The following is a 12,936-nucleotide window of genomic DNA, read 5'->3' on the forward strand; positions in this document are numbered from 1 at the left end:
TATATATATATATATATATATATGTATATATATATATATACATATATATATATATATATATATATTCAAACTTTCTTTGTCCAGTTAAGACGAAAATAAGGTTCATTTGTAACCTATTTCCCCTCATTCCTTTCTCTATGTTCATATAGTCTTTTTTCATTTGTAATTTATGAGATAATAAATTCACACTCTTTCTTTCCTTTTTAGTATATTCTTCTTTATTTTTTTTCTCTTATGTTCATCAAAAAACAGCAAAACTGTTTCCTGGTGCTTTCTCTTATTTTATCCTTCTAAGGCCCCTGAATATTTAGGGCTCTGAAGGAAACTTGTTTCTTACTACTAAAATATCCAATTACTGAAATGTGGTTATCTTTTTGTTTTTCTCTAAATTCCTCTACTTAGCTCTAGTCTCTTCATCAAGAATATTTAGAAATGATCTGTTTTCCTACAGATCTATTTTTCCCCCCTGTAATATTTTACTCAGCTTTGTGAGAGAGTAAGTTATTTTTAGTTGCAAGCCTTTATCTTTCCAAAATATTATGGTACAAGCTCTCCTTTCTTTTATTGTATAGATACCAAGTCTTGTTCAATCCTAACTGGGACTCCTGGATACTTGAACTCTTTCTTTTTACCTCTATCAGTATTTTTCTTTGACCTGAAAAATTTTGTATTTCAGCTATGATTGTCTTGAAAATTTTCATTTAGGGCTTCTATCAAGGAGTGGCCAATAAATTTTTAAAATTTTCACTTTGTTCTCTGGTAATAATAGATCTTGTGTAATCATTTGTGATTACACAAAACAGTATTTAGGCTTTTTTATTCTCAAGTTTTTCAAGCAGTCAGAAGATTCTTAGATTAACTATGTCCCCTTGATATGTTTTCCAGATCAGTCATTTTTGGTAGGAGATAACTTTCAATTTCTGAAATTTTTTCAGTATTTTCTTTTTTTCCCCCCTAAAATACATGGGAAGTTTATTACTTGAGGGAGGTTTTGCACCTCCTGTACTATGTTATTCATTCTCCTTTCAACTCTTTCTCATTGAATTCTCATCTCCTTTCTCATTCTTTTCTTGAGAGCTTTCATTTCAAAGACATAATCATTTTTAAATTCTTACTTTGTTTCTTTAGGAAATGCCAGTACAGGGGTGGCTAGGTGGTGCAGTGGATAGCCCTGGAGTCAGGAGGACCTGAGTTCAAATCCTATCTCAGACACGTAATAATTACCTAGCTGTGTGGCCTTGGGCATGCCACTTAATCCCATTTGCCTTGCAAAAACCTAAAAAAAAGAAAAGGAAATGCCAGTATGGTATATGATAAATTTGTGATTTTATTTGATTTTTTCCTTTTAGATTTTATAGAATTCTTCTATTCTTCTGGGTATATATCTTTAGCATTCCTGGTTCTATATATTTCTTTATTGTTAGTGTTTTTATGTTTATTCATTTTTTTTTCCAGCCTTACTTCCTGATAAAGATTTTGCATGGGGCCATTGGTGCTGTGTACTTCTAGAAGGAATGATAGAGCTTTTTTTTGGTGCAGATCCATACCATCTGATTAATGAAGCTACATTCTTAAGTAACACAGAAGCAACTGGCCAACTTAAGTGATGAATGTGGGGTGGGCTGGCTTACATTGGGGTAGTTTGATCTCTCCCTACCTAAGCATACCCAATGTCAATAAACAGTCAACAAACATTAATTAAGAATCTCCTATGTACTATTCTGGGTTAAATCCTAGAGATACAAATACAAAAAAAAAAAAAAGAAAGAAAGACAATCCCCACTCTCAAGCAGTTTGCAATCTAATCCTTCCCTTCTGAGTCAGAGTAACTCAGCTTTGTATTCTAGGCTTCCTTGGATAGACCCTGGTCTGGTCTCCCAGCTCCCTGCTTAGGTACAGTTTTAGTGTCTAGACTTCTTTAGCTTGTGCCAAATCCCCGAGCTGAAAGGTTTCCTTGAGTTAAAATCCCCAGTTGGGGAATGAGGTAGTTTCTACCTCTTTATATGGCCCTAGTCTGGCAAAATGTATGGATTTCTTGATCATGTCTTAGTCTAGTGTGCTTTTATCTATCTATCTATCTATCTATCTATCTATCTATCTATCTATCTGTTTGTTTATTTATTTATTTATTTTTAGGCTCCTGATAGAGTAGTTAAGAGAGCTAAACCTCATTTTCTATCACTCACTTCCCCATTTTGATAAAAGTCCTTTGATTAAGTAGCCTTTTCCTTAAAATTGTCGGTCTTCAACAAACTGTTTTTATTTTTTATTTATTTTTTGTTTTTGCAAGGCAGTGGGGTCAAATGACTTGCCCAAGGTCACACAGCTAGGTAATTATTGTCTGAGGTCCAATTTGACCTCAGGAACAAACTGTTTTAGTAAATGTGTTCTTCAAATGCAAATATGTTACCAAGAAAGTAATCTATTAGCACAACATTAACACATTAGTGAGAGGTAGTTTATGAGTAGAGATTGGGGCCTTTTAAGTATGGTACACAGGACAGAAAAATTTTAATGGGAATGGGGTCAGGAAAGGTCAAGGGCATGGAGACCATCTGGAAGAAGAATGGTTCAGATGGAGAGCTGAAATAGGAAGGAATGGGAGGGTGATACTTTCTATTTTAATTTAATAATTTAATATTAAATAATTTAATAATAATGACAAATAATAGCTAAGAAGCATTAGAAGGCTTCAATATTCAGTTATGTGTACATGTGCAGTGTACACAGTAATTTTACACATGTTACATATATATCATGGCTTTTATAAATATGTTACATGTGTGAATGAATTTTAATTTGAACTTCATAGCAACCTTATAAAAAGGTGCTATAAACATTTTCATGTAAAGCATGAAGAAACTGAGACCAAGAGAGTTTAAATAATTTGCCCCAAATCACAAGCTAGCCCAATAGCAAAAGCAGAATCTGAATTCAAATCTTCTCTGCTTTTTAAGTCCAGATAGGTACCCATTCTTCAAAACTACTTCTCAAATCATGTAGGATGTGAAAGTCAGAGAGGAAGTAATAATAATTACCAACCATACTAAGAGCTTTACAATTATTACCTCTTTTAAACCTTACAACAACCCTAGGAGGCAGGTATTATTATTACCCTCAAATTATAGATGAGAAAACTAAGGCAGAGGTAAAGTATCTAAGGCTGGATTTGAACTCTGGTCTTCCTGATTCCAGGAGGTAGAAGATAAAAACTATTTTAGCTTCCTCTAGCATATAAAAGTTTTTGTTTTATTTATTTATTTTAATTTTAGAAAGGTTTTATTTATTTCCAGTTTTACCATTTCCCCCCCCAATCTTGCTTCCCTCCCCCCACCCCCCACAGAAGGCAGTTTGCTAGCCTTTACATCATTCCCATAGTATGCATTGTTCTAAGTTGAATGTGATGAGAGAGAAATCATATCCTTAAGGAAGAAAGATATAGTATGAAATATAAAAAGTTTTTATTTTAAATAAAAATTTAACTTATAAAAATGTCAACTCTAAAATACTATAATTTCATAACTGAAAGTTTATGTTCCTTGAGATTAGAATGATGTCATAGACTTCAGGAGAAAGAGGTTGAATTTTCTTGACTCAAGGGAGTTTTGTTTTGTTTTTCTCCCAAATGGGAAGGGTTTGACATGTTTCATCCAACTGGGCAAACTATGGTCAGGCTGTTTTGGGGAGCTCCTGAGCTTCTGAGTACTTCCCTGGGAATATGAGGTCTGTTCTCTCAGGGCTGTCACAGGAATTAGATTCCTGATGTGTTCCAAAGGTTTGAAGGCCACAAGTATACTATAGTCCATGGAAGATATCTGTGTGCAAATGAGCAGAGGGGCAAGAAGTGGAGGGAAGGTCAGATGGAGATCTTGTCTTCAGACTCCTCCTGCTCCCCACTTCTAAATCAGAAACTGTTTTCTAGGCCCAGATCTTTTAGCAGAGTCAGGTCTCTTGGAAATTCTTAGACAAAGTCTGAAGCAAACTTCTCACTCTCCACCCATTCAACTGAGCCCTGTTCTAGGGGTTGGGCCAATAAATTTCCTTTTCTTGAATGTGATTCCATGTAGTTTCCTCATCTATAAAATAGAAATGGTAACCCTTTCAAGCTGGTCATCTTCAGAGCTAATAATATGAAACACAAATCAGAGGGGCTTTGGAATTGTGAAGTTCTCTGTAAATAGGAACTATTAGTAATAGTAGTGAAACAATTGGGGGATAAGAGCCTTAGGAGCAACAAATGGGATCTCAGGCTGGACAATCTAGAACTACAGCTGTCAACAGTATGCTGGGAATCACTACTTTTTTAAAGGAAAAGGTCAGGATAAGCACCAAAGCTTTATTATAGACTTCAACAAAGTTATAATATAGTTTTAGTCTCTAGACTTCTTTAGCTTGTCCCAAGTCCCTGAGCTGAAAGGCTTCCATAAGCTGAAGTCCCTAGCTATGGATGGAGGTAGGCTACCTCTTTATGTGGCCCCAGTTTGGCAAAAAATGCATGGACTTCCTTGACACTATTGGTTAGTTACCCTAAGACACAGTTTGGACACATTCCTCCTCCCCTCCCTCCCTCCCTCCCCCCTCCCCCCTCCCAGCTCTTAGCACTGACTTTCCTCTAACCTATAGTATGACAGGATTTTAGAGATAAAAGTTTGAGAGACTCTTAGAAGAAGTGGTCAGTGAGCATAAGACCTTCATTTTATAGATGCAGAAACTGAGAGAATATCATTTAGATATCTCACCATCAGTGGCATTGCTGGGCCTAGAGCCTGGGTCTCCTGATTCTCACTCAGGAGTGTTTTTTAGAAAATATGCAGCTGAGGGGAGCTAGGTGGAACAATGGATAGAGCACCTGCCCTGGAGTCAGAAGGATCTGAGTCCAAATTTGACCTCAGACACTTAATTGCCTAGCTGTGTGACCTTGGACAAGTCACTTAACTGCATTGCCCTAAATAAATACAATTTTTTAAAAGTATGCAGTTGAAACACTAGTCTTTTCCTCTAGACCAGAAAGCCTATTTATTTATAAATTAATGTACTATGATTTCTGTGGGTTCACTAATAGTTTGGCCTCTCCTAGTTTCAGTGCCCCATCATGCTTATCACAGTCAATAACCTGTAATGCCTCATGCTTCTGAGGTACATCTTGCAATTTTGGGGACACCAGCATTCTTACAAGCACATCACATAAAGCCCTTTTTGGCAGCCTTGTGCCCTTAGGGGAGGGGTGAGAGAGTATCTCTCTTGTAGATACTTTTTGCAAGCTGTGCTCTGGCTCAGAGGAATAACAACAAAGTCATGGAAACACTTGGGAGTGTGACCCTGAAGACTCAGGTGTTGCTAATTTCTCTTTGTGTGGACTAGAGGGCTCAGCATCTACCAATCTCAAACCAATTAAAAAGCAGAGCCCTTACTGGGCTGCTGGATCCATGGCAAACAAAGAGGGGAGTAAAAACTGACGTGAGATTTCTGGCAAAAAATAATTTTACTTTTTCTCAGAGGGTCCAGGAGGTTCTGACCTATTACTAGGAGAGCTTCAATAATGGAGACATTTTAAGTATGAGAGATGGGGCATTTATGAGGAGTTAATAATGCCTGGTTTGGAATCAATGAATTTTAGTTTTTCAACTTTCAGCCAATATCTCTTTCTTTTCCCCCAATGATAACTTGTGATTTAAGAGGCATACAGGGCTCCCAATGACAAATACAGGACCCTTCCCTCTCTGTGGACATCTGTTCAGGAGCTTCTCAGGGTCCCAAAGAGGTTATATGTGTGCCTGGATCATGGGTTGGAGGTGGGACTCCCATGAAAGGTCTTGCTGACTCCGAGACCTACTCCCTCCTAGCTGCCTTACATTTGTGGCACATTTGCTGTTTTAGCCTTGGGAACCTAACTTCCCTCTTGGTTATCTGACAGTGAAGGGTGACATGGCTCCAAGAGGCAGAGAACAGGATGTGAGTGCTTCCCAGACCTCCAACAAGAGATAAACAGGCTCAAGTGCCTGGGGTGGTGGTGGTAGGATCTTATTCTTTTCTTTTTTTTTCTTTTTTTTTCTTTTTACAATGCAATGGGGTTAAAGTGACTTGTCCAAGCTCATATAGTTAAGTTAGTATTCAGAATCTGAGGTCAAATTTGAACTCAGGTCCTCCTGACTCCAGGATCAGTGCTCCATCCACTAAGCCACCTAGCCACTCCTGGGGTCTTCTTATTTTCATGCCTCCAGAACCTCCAACATGCAGGGCTTGCCAGGAAAACCTGGCAGAAGCTTGTACCACTCTGCCTAGGAACCCAGTGGTCAATCACAAGGCAACCATGGTTTTCCAGAAGCCTAAAGCAAGGGCTAATAATAGGATAAAAGGGAGGGAACCATGTGGCCCATCAAAGTGGGGTCTGCAGAGTTGGGCTATCTTCCTCTCCACTAGTTTTTCAGAGTGAGATCAATGAGCAGGTAGGTGATCTTGGTCCCTGAGACAGGTGGGTCAGATAGCACTTTGGGAGCACTATTGAGAGCATCTCAATATGTTGAGGGAGTCTCCAGACTAGGAGCCTAGACCTAGAGCTGGAGGGGTCTCAGAGTCAATCTCCATGGTCCAAACGCTGCTCTTTATAGAAACCCAGAGCAGTAATCTCTACATATGCTATAGTATAAACATGCAGACACATATGTATATGTGAATGCATACACATGCATCTGTGTATAGATGGATGGGCAACTAGATGGCCCCATGGAGAGACTGGACTCCTCTGGCTTCCAACACCAGCCCTGGACCTGGGCAAGTCGTGAGCCTCAGTTTTCTCATCTGTAAAATGAGCTGGAAAAGGGAAATGACAAACCACTCTACTATCTTTATCAAGAAAACCCCCAGTGAGGTCTCAAAGAGTAGGAAATCACTGAAAAAAAGACTGAATAACAACAGTGTGTGTGTGTGTGTATGTATACATCTATATGTAGATACATACATACATACACACTTCCTTAAACACATCTATATCTATATCTCAATGGCAAGCTACAACATTTTTTGGGGGGAATCTCTTTTCCTTACTATAAAATGTGGAGGTTGGACAAAATGAGAGATTTTTACACACACACACACACACACACACACACACACACACACACAGAGGATCATTTTATCCACTCCACCCCCCATTTTACAAAGAGGAAATGAGATTCCCCAGAGAATGTTGGGATTTGTCAGTGAAATTTTTATATATCCACATAACATATGGGTCAATTGGGTGATGTGGTACATAGAGCACTGGAATTGGATCCTGGAATGTGTAACTCCTGGCAAGTTACTTAACCCTGTTTACCTCAGTTTTCTTATCTGTAAAATGAACTGGAAAAGGAAATGGCAAACCACTTTAGTATCTTTAATCACAAAGACAGGGTCACAAAGAGTCAGACACAACTGAAATAACAATAACAACAACACTATTATTATATCCAGCCTCCGCATTTTATAGGAAAGGAGATCCACAGAGAACAGTGGGATTTACCACTGAGATTTTTTATCTTATGTACATATTTAAACTTTTATCTATACACACACACACACACACACACACACACACACCCCTATATATGTGTTGGGGTTCACACCACTATAATATTAAGGAATATTGGGGAAGGAATTTGTGGGACACAAGTTCTCTTTCAGGAAAGTTGGCATTTTATTGGGCACTGTGCCAGCACAGTGGACTGAGAGTTGGAAGATACTCTAGCAAAGAGGCATCAGACATATCCTCCTTGATATAGGGAAAGAGGAAGAAGGAAGAGAGAAGAAATGATCTCAGACAAGTAGTTATGGGTCTGGAAGTCAGAAGTTGGTGCCACCAGAAGGACAGACCTTCTAATAGAGTTATAACACATGCTTGTAAAAGAATTTTTGTATGTTAAAGAATTCTCCAAGTTCTGAAAGCACTTGACTGACCTTTGCATAAGGTTAAAAGATAACCCTATTCAGGGGCAGCTAGGTGACATAGTGGATAGAGCACTGACCCTGGAGTCCAACCTTGGACACTTAATAATTACTTAGCTATGTGACCTTGGGCAAGTTACCTTGTATTGCCTTGCAAAAACTAAAACCAAAAGATTACCCTATTCAGTGTATACTGATAACAAACACACAGGAAACCAAAGACCTTGGGTAAGACATAGGAGATAGGGGTTGTAGGACCAGTCATAGTTAGGATTCTTGGTTTTAGCAAGGACTAGGAAGGATACTCAGAGCAGATCTGAATGGAACCCCATCATAATATCCCTTATAGATTCATGGGAATGAAAACCTTTTCATAGAAGGAAGGGATGAAGATTCATTTTCTGTAATGTCTTCAAGCTGACACAGGGATGGAGACAAGGGTGGATCCAATCTCTAGAGAGGGATCTGAACTGGCAGCTTGCAAAGCCCAGGGAAGTTGATGGAATCTGTAGTTAACCATCATGGGTAGATCATCTGGAAATGGAACTCCTGTAGTCTGGAAGAAACAAACTTAATCAAAAGGCCAAATAGGAGACCCAATAGTGTGCAGGTAGAATGAGTCCCATTGAGTCTTCCATGCAAGGTGCAAAAGGTGGTTCCTTGAGGTGCTATAACTTGCTGTCTCAGGCAGGAAAAGAACTAGAGAACCTTAGGAGACCAGGGTCCCCAACTAGTGAAGCAGATTCCTATTCAAACATAAAGCAAGGAGTTTCATTAGAATTAAATGTGTCCCAAAGAGGGGTGGCCAAAGTAAATAGGGACAAGGTAGGGATGATGCACTCAGTAGTTTCAATGCATGTGCCATGATTGTATCTATACCACTAAGAAGTTCTTACTCCAAGAGGCAGTGTTTAGAGGGCCTCTGGCTGATGAGAGGGAGGCAGAGAAGAAGACAAACAATAATGTGAAGACAAAATGCATGGGGGCAGAATGACTAGCAGAAGTCAGGAGCCCCAAAAAGGTCAAGGCAGAGAAATGACATATGTTGGGGACCTAGGCTTGTCAAGAGTTATGGGCAGTCAATATAAGGTTTATAACAGTCCACAAAGATGGTGAAGCATTTAGGTGGTGAAGTATCAAAAGGGGCAGTCTCCTTTTGGTTTTATAGACCTACAGATAAGAAGCACAAAAAGTAAAATTTAAGCCCACTTCTTTTCATGATACATCTGATATAGTTCTGTGGCTTTGGATGTTGTCTCACAGGTCCTCCAGTGTGGAGTTATAGAGATCTTTATTTCTGGTAAATAATCTCAACATAGTTCTAATGAGATCAAAACTTATATTTCCATTATTAGTGAAATTTTAGAACCATGGAATTACAATTTGACTATGCAAATGTCATGCTGATACACACAGAAACTAGTTACCAATAGAAAATTAAAACCTACTTTAATATTTGGTATCATCCACTTCCCCCATTTGAAGAGTAAGATTCCACTAATATATCAGCACTATAAGAAAATAGGTTCTAGGGTCAGCTAGGTGGCACAGAAGATAGAGCTCTGGCCCTGCAGTCAGGAGGACCTGAGTTCAAATGAACCTCAGACACTTAATAATTGCCTAGCTGTATGACCTTGTGCAAGTCATTCAAATCCCATTGCTTTAAATAAATAAAAAAATTTTTAAAAATGGATTCTAATACCAAAAATGAATTCATTAAAAGTGGACATATTAACTTTAGTTTTTATAATCATTTTAGAACAGTGTAGTACAAGTAAAATATTTGTAACCTTTTACAATGTTTAAAATAATTCAAAATCATTGGCAGAAAATGGATTTGTTTTAAGACAACTTTAGGATAGACTACCGGTTATCTTTTTTGATACAACTAGTAGAGCTAATATTCTTTTCTTAAAACAGAAACTGAAAACTGCTATGATAGGAAAATAATATCCTGATATCTCAAGATATTCATCATGTTACTTAAGATTTCCTTAGTATTGTGAGAAATCAAAGGATCTCAATTTCTGTCATAGGAACATGTAACCAGTAGTGGGCATCACTTGCTTAGTTGCCTATTAGATTTTAGATAACTAGGCCAACTGACCTAATAATGTTTTTATATTGACATGTAGGAGAAGTTCCCTTATTTTTTTAGATGTCAACTTTCAGGCAAGGTTATATAGATGGCCAATGCATTGAGCCAGACTTAAGATCTGCCAGGTAAGACATTGCAAATGTTCTATTGGGGAAGTAAAGTCAGGAGACACTCACCTTGGAAGCTGTCAAAAAGTTGTTCTCTGGATCTTCCCTATGGTTTCAATCTATTGTATTTTGCAAGTCAAAAAAACTCATAAGGTTGCTGGTATCATCGATTATTGACCCAAATATCATTTCTTGATAACCATACTGGGAGCCAGACTCAGAAGGCTAATTTACAGTGTCATAAGGTCTTCAAATAACAAATTCTAATATTCAAAACTTCAGGTGAGTTCAGCTTCTAAAGATCAAATATTAAATTGCAACTCATTTTATTACTGTTGCACTGCCTCAAAGTGCTTTAAAATAAAGCAAAAGATTTGGGATGTATCAATATCATAATGCTAAACTGCATATAGAAACAGATTCTTTTAAACATTGTCTATAGTAAAACACGTTTAGTTATTGTTCAAATAGATATAAACACCAAATGCTCTCAGTGGTCTTTTAAACTATGAGAACATCTTAGGTGATTTTTATTTCTTACAGATAAGATAAATCAGATATCCAAGTAAGGTGACACCCGAATTATTCTTCACTAAATATGATGACTATAACATTTCTATATAGAAATCTTATTTCTTAGAATAAGGCAAATACCATGAACCAGATGGATCTCACATTTTTTGTTTCATAAGCTTAGCTTGTATACTTTTGTCTAAATCTACTCATACAAATCTCAAGATGAAGAAAATGAGATATTTCAGGAAACAAATCTTTACAATATTACTTATAATAATTTAAATACTTCTTTTTTTTAGGTTTTTTTTTTTTTTTTTTTTTTTGGTAAGGCAAACGGGGTTAAGTGGCTTGCCCAAGGCCACACGGCTAGGAGACCAGATTTGAACCCAGGTACTCCTGACCCCAGGGCCGGTGCTTTATCCACTACGCCACCTAGCCACCCCTTAGATACTTCTTAATGTTAACTATATAGATAGTTGATGCAGCATTGCAATGGCAAATCTCCAATTTTGGTATTTTTAAGAATAGCAACTTTTTTGAGAGCTATAAGCTTATAGATTGAAAATTAACTGTAGGTAAAATTCCATTTCTGAGGATTGCAGGGATAACAGGACTGACATAACTGAACAACAGTCAGCAAACAGCTACTATTCACTAAACTGTGAATCTTATCTTCTGATTTAAACTGATAGACCACTTTCCAAATGGGAAAATTTTCCTTTGCAAAATTGTGTGTGTGTGTGTGTGTGTGTGTGTGTGTGTGTGTGTGTGTGTGTGTGTGTGTATGTTTGCAAGGGAATGGGGTTAAAGTAACTTGGGGTTAAAGCTAGGTAATTATTAAGAGTCTGAATACAAATTCAAACACAAGTCCTCTTGACCCCAGGGTCAGTGCTCTATCTACTGCGCCACCTAGCTGTTCTTATCTATTTTTACTTTGCAAATTTCTGACTGAAAATTAAATCACTTACACTTTAAAACATTCTAGCATGGGGTTAAACCCTGAAAACTTAAGATAATGATAACCTAATTCAGATGATAAAGTTCTGCTAATTATTATCTAAAATTAGTTTTTAATAGTTTAACAAACTCAAAAAAATAAAAGGATTCACATTTTAACATGGTCATTCTACTTAGAATGATAACTAGTATAAAGCTTCCAAACTTCCTAGAAGTTATGTAACTCCCATTATCAAGAATTTAATATATTTTGTACATTAACTTTCAAACTCCAGTTACCATAAACTTTCAAATTCCATCTTACTATTTAGTTTGTTTGTTTGTTTGTTTTTTGCAAGGCAAATGGGGTTAAGTGGCTTGCCCAAGGCCACACAGCTAGGTCATTATTAAGTGTCTGAGACGGGATTTGGACCCAGGTACTCCTGACTCCAGGGCCGGTACTTTATCCACTGCGCCACCTAGCTGCCCCTCCATCTTACTATTTAAACAAACTCATCTTCCTTATACCTTCTTCAGCATACTTAGAACCACTGAAATTGGCCCAAGACCACTCATCCAAAGATGGGAAAGGCTTGAAGCAAATGGGACTTTTAGAGCCAGTAAACTTACTTTTACTTTTCACCCATTATCCAAACTACACACTGTTTTCTTTTTCTTTGTATTACTTTTATTTTTATTGAATTTTACAATTTTTCCTCTAATGTCGCTTCCCTCCCCCACCCCCACAGAAGGAAGTCTGATAGTCTTTACATTGTTTCCATGCTATACATTAATCAAAATTGAATGTGTTGAAAGAAAAATCATATCCTAAAGGAAAAAAATAAAAGAGATAGCAAAATTACATAATAAGATAACTTTTTTTAATTGAAAGGTAATAGTCTTTATTCAAACTCCACAATTCCCTCTTTGGATACAGATGGTATTCTCCTCCACAGATACCCTAAAATTGTCCCTGATTGTTTCACTGATGAAATGGGCAAGTCCATTAAGACTGATCATCAACCCCACGTTGCTGTTATGGGCTACACACTATTTTATTTACTTATTTAAGGCAATGGGGTTAAGTGACTTGCTTATTTATTTAAGGTAATGGGGTTAAGGTCACACAGCTAGGCAATTAAGTGACTGAGTCTGAATTTGAACTCAGGTTCTTCTGACTCCAGGGCTGGTGCTCTATCCACTATACCACCTAGCTGCCTTACACACTATTTTCTTTCTTTCTTTCTTTCTTTCTTTCTTTCTTTCTTTCTTTCTTTCTTTCTTTCTTTCTTTCTTTTTTTTTTTTTATCAAGGCAATGGGGTTAAGTGGCTTGCCCAAGGCCTCACAGCTAGGTA

The sequence above is a fragment of the Macrotis lagotis genome, chromosome 1, assembly GCF_037893015.1.
Source record: "Macrotis lagotis isolate mMagLag1 chromosome 1, bilby.v1.9.chrom.fasta, whole genome shotgun sequence".
In the NCBI taxonomy this organism is placed as follows: Eukaryota; Metazoa; Chordata; class Mammalia; order Peramelemorphia; family Peramelidae; genus Macrotis; species Macrotis lagotis.